Below are 12,293 nucleotides of genomic sequence, written 5' to 3' on the forward strand. Positions count from 1 at the left end.
GTGACTCATGCCTTTGTTTTACTTTAAATATTTATTAGATCCCCACTATGAGGAAAAAAAAAAAAACCTCAGGAACACTGTTGGAAACACAAAAATGTCCACAACATGGCCCATGCTTCTAAGAGGTCAACTTCAGTAGAAGAAATACTGACAGAGCACCTGAGGAGAGGCACTGCGCGAAGTGTAAATGGCACATTCAACCTGGGAATCCATCCATTCAACCATCCAAGGGACATTTACTATGCACTCACCATGAAAGACCCTAAATCAGTTATCATCCTTACGTTCAAGTTAGGGGAGCAAGGAGACAACTGGACAACACTGAAAAGGACAAGCATTCTCAAAAGTACAGATAAAGTGAAGAATTTTTTTTAGATTTTATTTATTTATTTGACAGAGAGAGACACAGCGAGAGAGGGAACACAAGCAGGGGGAGTGGGAGAGAGAGAAGCAGGCCTCCCGTGGAGCAGGGTGCCCAATGCGGGGCTCGATCCCAGGATCCTGGGATCATGACCCGAGCCGAAGGCAGACACTTAACAACTGAGCCACCTAGGTGCCCCACAGTGCTAGAAGAATTTAAAGAAAATTACAAATGACCTAAAAGGAGGCTCTGGAACATAATGAGGATATGCAAAATGGATAGGACATTCTTTTCTTTTGAGTAGGCCAAAATCAATAAAGAGCACTCTGCAAACATGTTATAATTCTTCATGTCTCTACTACATATAAAGAGATCATGGCTCTCAGTGCCTTTTGATATCAGTTGGTAATGAGAGTGCCTGTGGAGTAATTAGACCACAAAAATGGCCTGCTATGGCATGAATACTATTTACATACACAACAGAGAAAATACAGCATACCCATAGAGAGAGCAGAGTACACACTCACTACCATCATATACCCTTGCAACTTCATACTGTTTTCCAGGAGTTCAGGAATTAAAGAACTGTTATGGACGACAAATGCTTTTTTTTAATTAATTACATACATATATAATTAAAGCAATGTAATTTTCCCTATAACCAATTTGTATATGAACTTAAATCTTTCCACTTGACTTTTTATGATATTTCTAGTATTCCTAACATGTATTTATATCTGATGTTTAAGTTTTATACTTAATCACTTAATGGGAATCCCGCCATCTTTTTACAAGTGACCTACCCAAACTCAACACCAATATCTCAGAAGCAAAAAACAGAAAACAAACCACCAACATTCAGGGTGCAATAACTACCACAAAATTATTAGCTGCTAGGGACAAGTTCATAATGAATAAAACAGAATACTACATGCTTTCTTTCACTCTATCCCTTCCAACAGGGTTTAGTCTAAGGAACTGAAGAATGTTAGCACCTAAACACTTCCAACATTAGTACTAACTGAGATGACTAAGAACGTTTCTGAGTGGAAATGAAACTTTTTCCTAAAGTACTGAAGATGACCAAATGGAATAGAAAATATGACAAGTCTAATTGTACATCCCTGGTTTTTAGATGACTCACAGTAAAAGGATAGAGTACCTTTCCGTGCCTACATAGTCTGTGGATATTAATAAACTACCGGGTTCATCTAAATATTAAAAGGTCTTTTTTTTCCCCTCCAGAGATCTACTGCTTTTAAACAGTCTCTTAAATTCAGTCAGTTAATAAAATGAGGACACTCTGATCTCTAAAAATGGCCTACGGGAATCTCCCTTTAGAATGCAATAGGAGGAGGAAAGAAAAAAAGAAAAAAAAAAAAAACCTACATACCACCAAGGAGGTAGACCAAGGGGGAGCAAATAGAGACAAACTGCGATGGTGTGGAATAAATCTCCTTCAGTATTTTTTCTTGTTTTTTATTAATATACATAACATTTATCATTTTGACCATTTTTAAGCATACAATTCAGTGGCATTAAGTACATTCACAATGTTGTGCAACCATCACCGTGAATCATTTCCAAAACTTCATTATCCCAACAGAATCTCTATATCCATTAAAAGGTAACTCCTAATCCCCCTCCCCCTAGCCCTGGTAATCTCTATTCTACTTTGTGACTATGAATTTACCTCTTCTAAGTACCTCATGTAAGTGGAAACACACAGCATTTGTCCTTTTGTGTCTGCCTTACTTCACTCAGCATAATGTTTCCAAGGTTCATCCATGTTGTAGCATGTGTAGGAATCCCAATCCTTTTTAATGGCTGAATAATATTCCATTGTAAGTATATACCACACTTTACCCATTCATCTGTGAATGGACACTTGGGTTGTTTCCACCTTTCTGATATTATAAATACTGCTGCCATAAACACTGGTGTACAAGTATCTGTTGGAGTCACTGCTTTCAGTTATTTGGGGTACATACCTAAGAATGCAGTTGCTAGGTAATTCTGTATTTAATTTTTAGAGAAATCACAAAACTTTTTTCCAGCAGCTCTACCTTTTTTGTTCTCAACAGCAAATATAGTAGGGTTCCGAGTCAATGTACTTTTAAGTCTTTTCTGATTTACTAATTCAAAATAATGTTTACCTCTATTACTCTAAATTGGAACTATTTTTCTTAAGAAAAACCACAAAAGAAAAACCAGAAAACAGCAATATCTAAAGACAGTACTTTCCCCCTAAACAACTTAAACAATGGAAGATACAGTTTAAAAAAAAAAAACACTTCAAAATAGAAAATGAAGCATAATATCCTAAAAACGTATTAAGTATCCCACACATACAACTTATACTGTAAAAACTGGTCAATGTGACCCCTAAAAAGTCATATGCTAGAAAACTTCATTGTCTGAGTAATTGCATGTAAATATACGAATAATTTTAAAGAAATTTACTGTTCTTACCGGTCAGTTCATTCAGCTGCCCAGGAAGGTCCTGCTTTAGTAAAAGCAGAGGAGGAGGGTGCGTAATGGGCTTGTTTAACTACTACTTACGGCTTTCCACAAGTTTGCCCGAACAGCGGAGGCAGGGGAGATGGGCAACTGAAAGTAATAATGATGTTCTTAAACCTTTAACACCTGCTCTCACCGAAATCTGCCATCAAGTGCTTACAGGTGATAAAAGAAATTAACAAGTAGCGAAGCAAATGTCAACAGAAAAACTCCAAAACAAATAAACAGGCATAGCTGGAGTCTATTGGTGGGGGTAGGGTGTAATAGATACTTGCTTGTTGTTGTGATTTACTCTGCATACAAAAATAGAGTTCTAACTTTTGCTAGTAAACTGTTCCTAGCATGGGACAGCATTGAGTAAATCAACAATGTCCAAGGGCTCCTGCATTCTATGAAACGCCCCCCAGTAGAACTAGCTTCAACCCCTATTGCAGTTTTACACTGCTTTTAATAAAATGATTTTTCCAAAGTGCTTAAAAGTAGTTTGTTCTCCTAATTTGGAAAATATATTCCCTCTTATGATCTATTTAAACTGCTGTTACAGGAAAACCTTTTCATATAGAATAGGAAACCAAACTTTATCCTAGACTTGCCTGGATAATTGCAAATTCCTAATTAGTTACATCAAGAACAATGGAGTTATTTTTAATAGAGACCCCTCTTTCACCAGTTGTGGAGAAGCTGAATCCCTTAAGAATAAATTAAATCATGCCATTTCCTGGGATTTTAGAGTCTTCAATTACCTCTCAAATTTACCACATTTGCTCAAGTATAAAGACAATTTTCTAGACAGTTATTTCAACAGAAAGCTTTTCATAATGGAAGACCATGAGTTGGTATTATACTTAGTTTAAGGAAACTTTTCTGATTCGTTGCCTTTATAAAAATCTTCATCTTCCAGAGTCAAAACGGGATGTATCAGAAGCCTTCAATTCGAATATAAATTAAGTTTTAAACATAGCCTGTAAGTGCTCCCATTTTAACATTTCTCAAATTTCAGAAAGGATTAAAGAATTGAAGTTGCTACCACCCTGCCCTAGGAGTTTGGTGGCAGACACCGTTCTCTACACAACATTCCAAAAACATGAGGAAAATAGCCCTGTAAGTTAATGAAAAATGCTTTGCATTTGCCCCAAAAAAGTCTGAATAGAGTAGAATACTCCATTAACGAAGAATCTAGTGTAGAACTCAATAAATGCTTTCTGGGGCAATAAACAAGTGAATGAAATAAAATTAAATACCATCTCCCTAAAATCTTCTCCCTCTTGTTATTTAAAACTGACAAGCCGTTGTCAAGATATCAAAGAAACAAAACATCAGGAGCCAATGCCTGAAACAATAGTGAGTACCGCCAAGGGCATCTCATCAGCCAAGGGCATTGAAAATTACAATCCAGGAGTTACCAGAATGCTAAACTTGCATATCTCAAAAAAGGGATGATTTTTTGATCAGGGGCAAAAAAGAGAAAGATTCAAAGATAGATCCACTTTCAAAATGAGAAATACCCCCACTTGTAGATGGCTAACCACTGGATCTACCTACCTTACTTGATTTACATTTGGCGGCTTAAAAAACTTCCTGTCCCTCTATCCCCTTGCCCAACCCCCCCATATTTTTGGTCCCCAAGGACTGATCCTAAACAGTTAAACTGCACCATAAACAACTCCCCTCCAGATAAGCTCATGACTAGGGACTAGCCTCTCCTAAGCGCCCAACTACCATCAGGTCACCCTCCCAGTGAGCCTGTGCTTGACTTCTACAGAGACCTGCCTCTGTCTAACCACAACGATTCGAGTATTTTCCGCCTTTTGAAGCACATAACACCATACCATACTTTATATTTTTTAATGATTTATTTATTTTAAAGAGAGAGAAAGCACGCGAGAGTGCGGGAAGGGACGGAGGGAGAGGGAAAGAAAAACTTTAGCAGACTCCTCGCTGAGCACAGAGCCCCATGTGTGGGGCTCCATCTCAAGACTCTTGAGATGACCTGAGCTGAAACCAAGAGTCAGATGCTTAACCGACTGCGCCACCCAGGGGCCCCACCATACTTTATATTTTAAGGCAAAAAAGTATATATATACACACCTATGAATATTCCTATATTCAAAGCATTCTAACTAAAGAATAAAGTTTCTCCTCAAGCACTTAAGTGTATTCCCAACAGCCATACGATGAGAATTAAGGTTTGCTTGAAAATCTTACCACAAAAAACTCTCATTTAATGGACACATAAACTCGCGTTAATGTGAAGAAATGGCAATTATGATTTCTAAAATGGAAACATAGGTAAGCTGCAAAGCTACCTCTACCTGAAAATATTCTTTTCCCCCCATTCTCGGCTGTAATTACTGAAAGCTCAAATAATAGGCTTACTAATATACAATGACTAAAGCCTTCTGCCTCTGTCATTCAGTATTGAAAGTTCCTCTAGAAGACTGCCCTTTCTCCCTTATCTCAAGAAAAACCCCAAATCAAGCAGACTGTCGTGTCCACGTCAGCAATGCTAGCCAGCTATAAGCTACATCTAAGGAAAAACTTCCCCAAAACATAGAGCTGGGATGACCGACGTACAGTACAATTTTTGAGAGGTCACAAATCAACTATTCTATCAGAAGAGAGAGAAAATGAACACCGCAACCTAGAGCTTTAAGCTTTATTTACTCATCAAAAAGGGGAAAATAAATTATCTTTCAAACTGTCCACGTGCAATTTGGAGGTCCCTAAAAATGTGCTAAGTAATGTAACAGAACAGCTATTTTAAACTTTGGAATATAACAGACAATGGAGTTTGCATAAGGCTTTACCAAACACTTTCCAATACACTGACTCATTAATCCCTTGGACAACCATTTGAAAAAAAAAAAAAAGGTATGGATGAGATGTTTTCTCTTTATAATAAAATCAGGAAACCCAAACTGAGAGACGTTCAGAAGTTTATAAAAAAATACACAGTTAAAAAGTAAAGTAAGTCCTTGGCAGAGTAGATACTCTGATTTCAAACTGATGCTCAGAGGCAGCCCTCACCAGACATTTAAGATTTCTAATCTTTGCCCATTATTTGCCCATCTTTCAACATCTTTTGTCTTTTAAAAGATTTTAGTAAGTCTCTTACTTGTATTAAACGCCTTGACGTTCGACAAATGGAACCATGTATCATGAGTTAAATGGTGTTTCCTATGTTGGTCACACTCACGAGAGAACACTATAATCCTATTTATAACCTGGTTCCTTGAAAATAACTATGCTCCCAAGGGTCAGGAATGGGTATGAAAAGGGTGTTTCAGCTATCTCAACAGTGTCATTAACTAAAGACTCACCTGTAATTGAATTTACAAGTTTGAAAGAGCTGGAGGCCATGCAATTCACGTTAACACTAAAATAATACAGATCAATTTAAAGCTGATTTACAAGTGTAGGTCTTTCAGGATCAAATAATGCTCTAGTACCAGGATCATGAACTGCAATTAATCCTGGGAAGTACAATAACTATGAAAGACACAACAGATTCAGATATATTTATACTGAACCTGGAAGTTACTTCTTTAAAAATCCTAATAATAAGATTACTTTATCATTTGTCTTTTCCTGAAAGTAGTATGCCCCCCCCCGCTCCAAAAAGTATTCAGTTACTGGACATTTATAGATAGAATCCAGATAAATGCTTACTTTAACAGGAGCTGGAATTTTCACTATTTCATACAAAATCAAGAAAGTTGTTGAATTCCTTCTATCAGATGAATTCTAAAACACAACAAAGATAAATTGGACTCACTAATCAGAAAACTACTTGACCATTTGCCACCAAGAGTATTCCTGGCTGTTTGTTTCCTCTTAAATATATTCTTCCTAATTCATAGATGAAATAGTGTTTTATATTTGAATTTATTCTTTGGTAGTAAAGCAATGATTTTAATTCTTCAGATTAATTCTGCAACTACATAAGGAAAAGTGAATGATGGTTTCACATTTTTATTTACCTGACACGAAGTCATATGGAAAGAATCACCCAGTAACTAGGTAAACACGATTATTAGCAGGTCATTTTTTTTTAACCCCCCCATCAGTGATTTTTCATATTGCCTCCTATTTACACTCCTTTATTACACCAAAATAACCAACAAGCTCTGCCTTTTCAGCAGTTCCTATAAACGATTATTTCAACCAAACAAGAAAATGTCATTTACATTTTTGTCCATCAATTTAAACTATGTTATTTTAGCATTTAAAAAAAAAAAGTGTTTATTTTATCCAGTCAAGGTATAAAAGCAAAACTGAGCTATAGCTAAATCCGCATTTAATTCCACTGGAGGGCTGAATCTAAGCATCTTCTGGTGAAGAAAGAACACTGAACTAGATCTAAAAAGCAATACGATCCAGTTAAAAGTGAACATATTTGGGAGTCAGAAAGTTCTACATTGTGATTTCCAATATGGTAACCACTAGCCACAGTAGCAGTTTAAAATAATTAAAAGTAAATACCATTTTTTTAAAAAGGTAAATAAAATGTAAGATGGAGTTCCTCAGTTGCACTAGCCACATTTCAAACGCACAAGAGCTAACGTGCCTTGTGGCTACCGTACTGGACAGCAGAGCTATGGAGCCATTTCTGCCATCAAAGAAAACCCTGTGGGTAGCAAAGTGATCTCACACAAGTTAGTTTAATTCCTGTGAACCTCAACATCCTTGTCTGTAGAATGTCTATAACATCACGTAAATTTAAAGACTGTTATTACAATTTTAATGAGATAATATATAAAAACTCACGGTATATAGGGCTTAGTACACATTAGATAATTCAAGAAAGAGTAGTTATTAATACAATCCTATATTAGACTTTAGCCAATGATAGCAACGCTGGACAAGTCACTTTCCCCCCTGAGCCTCATTCTCCTACACTGCAAAGTTTTAAGAAGTTCTTCTGGCTAACGTGTAAGGACACTATCAAATCCTACCATGTTAAATGAAGTGTTAAATAAAAGGGGCACAATCTCTTACTGAATAAATTACTACATAGGCTCCTATGGCCTCCTAGCCAATCCCAAGCATTCTTCCAAAAACCCCACAATACTGGCTCTCCAACAGTCCACAGTCTGATGCGGGCTATTTATAAAGTCTGTCTTAAAAGGTTACGGGAATATCCTTCTGAAATTGTATATACTGTAATTAGACACTACAACCCCTATTCCATGATGGTATCTTGCACTTTTCACATCTCTTTTAAATGAACACTATCTTTACAGATAAGTTTTTCTTTCTTAGTATTTAAACCAGAACACTTTAAAAGCACATGAGTTTACACAGAACTTTTTAATGATTTTTTTTAACCAGCTACGCCTCATTCTTACCCAGTTTGTGGGTGACCCTCAAGTGTCTAAAGAAAGTGAGAATTACACCTTCATGGGTGAGATCTCCTTGCAGGGTCAGAAACATGCCCAAAGACTTTACTCTGGTTAACAGCTGCTCCCTGGGAACCAGGAAATTGACTGAACGCTAGGTCTACAAAGCCTGCCTCCAATGAGGGGGAACCAAGGGCCCCCACACAAGGCACAAAACCAGGGCCACTGGCTGCCTTGGGGTATAGGCCTCTTCCCCAGCCTGTTCAGGACCCCAGGGTCACAGCTTTAATTTGAAGAGTGGAAGAGCAACTCAGACAGTAGAGATCAGAACAGAGCGGTGCATTTTTGCCCAAGGCCTGCAGCCTCCAAAAAAAGTGTTATTCCAGAGCAGATTCCTTTTCTTCCGGGTCTGTCTGCTCCCTGACTCTTTGCCCACAACCGCGGTGCCTCCCCTTTCCCAATGCCCCACCTCTCTCCACTTTTCAAAAAAAAAAAAAATGTGTCTTATTCCTCTCCCTTAGTTTTCCCTAGCAGGGCCTGGAAACTGGAGGAAATTCAAATCAAATTAGCCGCACATTAAAAAATAAACGGACAAGCAAATCAAAGGGTGCCCACCCAACAAAAGATCTCTCCCGTTCCAAAATATGATTAAGCCTGGGTGTGAGAAGGGGAGGGAGACTAGAAACCGACAGGGATGGAGAGATAAACGTGTGGATTTGGGGCCTCAGCGTCGGCCCATCGCGGCCAAATTCCATTTTTTTTTTTTTTTTTCAAGGAAATGCTAGGCTGAAGAGAAAATAAAGAGTTGTAACTTTTAAGGAAGTCAGCAAACGTTAATGTCTGGATAATATGTCACTGCTTCCCTTCGTCTGGAATGGCATGGTGGGAGCTGGGATTCGAAAAGCTCCAACTCCAATCGCGCACTCCTGGAAGCCTCCCCGCCAACGGCGCCGCCAGGCGGCCCAGCCCCGTCTCCCGGGACACCGGGCCCTGGTGCTTGGGCTCCCACGGGGCGCCCGGACCCGGACCTTTGGGAAAGTTCGTGGACACAGCCCGAGGCCCCACTTTCCTCCCAGGGTGACAGGGCCTCCCCACGCCGGTCGGCCCCCGCCCCGCCGCGGGCACCAGACGGTACGCGCGGCCCCTCCCGGCCACCTCGGGGAGCGGATTCCGCCGCCCGCCCCACCCCCGGCCCGGGCGCCCCTCGGGGTGACCGACTGACCGGAGCTCCGCTGGCCCACACACCGGGTCGCCCGCTCCTTCCCGCCGCGCCCCGCTCCCCCGCCCGATCTTCCAGCCGCTGGGCTCGCCGAGTCCGGCCGGGGCCGCCGGTTACCGCCCCCAGCCCGGGGGGGGGAGCCCGGGGGGCAGGACGGAGAGGGAGGACGTGGCGCGCACGGAGGTGGCCAGCGGCGAAGCGGGGAGTGTCCTGGAGAGGCCCGGCCGGGGGCAGGGGGCCGGCACGGCTCCTGGGGCTGCGGGCCCGGACCCTCCCCGCGAGCATCCCGGGGTGCGAGGTCCCGGCCCGCCCCCGCCCGGCGCGGAGAGGCGGCCCCAACTTCCAGCCCCACTTCGCACGCCCGCCCTCCTCCCTCCACCATATGGAAATCTACAGCCTCTGAAAGTGACACGTCGAAGATTCCTCGGCCTCTCCGCCCGCCCTCCCCCTCCCGGGCAGCGTTCCTGCCGCGGAGATTCCGGGAGGGGGAGCGGATTCCTCGGACAGAATCTGCTGGGAAGGATGGGGAGAACGAGAGGGGGAGGGAGAGCCCGGGAGCCACTGCCCAGATTTTTTTTCATCAAGAAGAATCTACCCGCTTCTTTCCCTCCTCCAAGCCCAGGCAAGCTGGGGGGACGGGCGGGGGACCCGAGCCCAGCAAGATGCGGCCCCAAATTGGAGGCCAGCCCCTTCCCGGGCCCCGTGTTCCCGGGGTGCCCAGGCGAGCGCGGGGTGCCCCAGGAGTCTGGCGCCAAGTTTTCCCGGGAAGCCCGGCGCGCCAGGAGCGCTCCGGGACAGGATCGCACTCCAGCGGACTCGGCGTCCGGCCGGGGCTTTCTAGCGCGCGGGACCCGGCGGCCGAGGCGCGGAGTCCCAGTCCCCTCCAGTCTCCCGATCCTGCACGCCTTACCTTCCCTCGGGCTGAAACGCGGGGCTCCGGGCGCGCCACACACCGGGGTGCCCACGCCTTCTCAGCCGGCAGCCCCGAGGATCCCCGCTGCCCCCTTCGCTGCTCCCGCCGCCGCCGCCGCCGCTCTCCTCCTCCTCCGGCCGCCGCCGCCGCTCAAATAACTACCAGGAGGGTTTGATGGGGGATTCCGCCATGTCAATGATGTCGGGACCACATGGGGATTTGGGGCCCGCCCACTGCCGTAAACTGCAGAGTAAAGCCGCCGCCAAAAAAAAAAATCTCAGATTCGCAGGGCTGTGGGAGCCTCCTTTGCTCCCAGGCCTGCACAGCTGAGGAGAAACTCTTTTTGATTCAGCCAGACTAAAGAAGTCTGAGGCTTAGGGGAACTAGCAGCTCCTAAAAAACGAGGGCTGTGCGTTCTGCAAAAGATCGTCAAACACCAATATAAATGCAGTGTTTGCTGAGTAGTAATCAGAGCTAAGACTATGACGTTTTTTCATTTACACAGCTAACTTTTTTAAATCCCCACAACCTTGTGAGCTATTTTGTCACTCGCTTGTCTATTTCCCACAGCACTTGTTCATACAACTAACATAGCGTGAACAGATTTTTATGACACCAAAGTCAAAATGTCTATTTCCCCCTTTCGGTACCCAATGTGCACTCAGAGGGGCAGAAACTGATCCGTACTCGTATCTGTATTTCTGTACTGTCAAACATAGCATCGTGCATAATGTGACTCATTAGATAACTGTTAGGCTTATATTGATTAAACGTAATGCATTCCTGTTGTAGGGGCTCAAAATGGTTAATGGGCTGCCTCCCATCCCACCCCTCCAATTATCCCGGAGGCAAGAAGGCAGAGAAGTTCTCCCACAAAGGCCCCTTCTCTCCTTAGCTCCCCAGGTATCCTAAATAATTACATTCAGCATCAACTATTGGTCACAAAGCAGTACTCAGTAGTGACCAGAGGCAATGCATTACTTTCATTGACCTAAAAAGAACAATCATCTATCAGATAAAGTGATTGTACATAGTACTGTATTAAAGCCAGAAAAACATACAAGAATACTGAGATGAAAAATGCTTAAGAGCTGTTATAGCACTCAGATCTTAGCTCAGACATGTAGGGAGATGGAACTAGCATCAGAATTGCCTGTTGAAGAAAGGAGGGGGTGCGTGACGAGGAGAAGGAGAAGAAAGAAAGATGTGTCCAGATTTCATGTTAATAATGAGTTTTCTTGAACCTGGCAGAGAACTGAAATTTCAGGGCAAGCAACTAACCTGAGTCTTCTCAATTTCTCTTGCCTGCGTTTGCCTCCTTTGCCAAGCCTGTCCTTCTACACTTGAATCTAACCTTCTGCCCTCTGAAGTTTGCCAATTTATCTACTCATTTGGATTCGTCCACATACTTTCAATTAATTTATTCAACAAACATATGTAAGGGGTACTTTATTCAAAGCACAATGCTAGGTGGATGCTGGGGATACAAAAATGAATAAGACCCAATCAAGTGGAGGGCGTGAATGGTAGCTTCAGAGCAATGTGAGAAGAGCTGAAAAGAATGATGAGCTTCTGGGGAAAAGAGCTATGAGACTGTGGGGAAGGAGAGAGTGATTTTAGCTGGAGCTCAAAGACGAGGAAATTATCTTAGGATAGAGAAGAGGAAGACATAAGGCTCCAGACAGAGTGGAAACATGTACACAAGGACAGAGATGTGCTTTGAAGTCATGAGAGTTCAGCTGGGCTGGAGGGCATGGCTCTGAGGGAAGCTGGAGAAGCTGAGGTGGGAGCTGGGGAGCCACTGCTTTTCCTTTTTTCCCCCTCCCCAGGCAGGACTGTCACCCAGGACTGGAACCATGTTTTAGAAAGATGGCTTCTCCCGTGTGGAAAGATTTGGTGAAAGAAGGCCGTTAGGACGGAGGGCCCTATTTGCCTGCATTC

At 42.8% G+C, this 12,293-nt stretch overlaps 1 protein-coding gene across 2 annotated transcripts in view; it reads right to left on the reverse strand.

Moving 5' to 3' along the window:
• FNDC3B (fibronectin type III domain containing 3B) overlaps positions 1 to 10,484 on the reverse strand; it is a 337,270-nt gene extending 326,786 nt beyond the window's left edge. For both annotated transcript variants that reach the window (XM_021702670.2, XM_021702671.2), the window contains exon 1: positions 10,350 to 10,484. The gene's annotated coding sequence lies outside the window, so the exon portion shown is untranslated. The remainder of the gene's footprint in view (positions 1 to 10,349) is intronic.
• Positions 10,485 to 12,293: the final 1,809 nt, after the last annotated feature.

Source organism: Neomonachus schauinslandi, chromosome 1, assembly GCF_002201575.2.
Source record: "Neomonachus schauinslandi chromosome 1, ASM220157v2, whole genome shotgun sequence".
In the NCBI taxonomy this organism is placed as follows: Eukaryota; Metazoa; Chordata; class Mammalia; order Carnivora; family Phocidae; genus Neomonachus; species Neomonachus schauinslandi.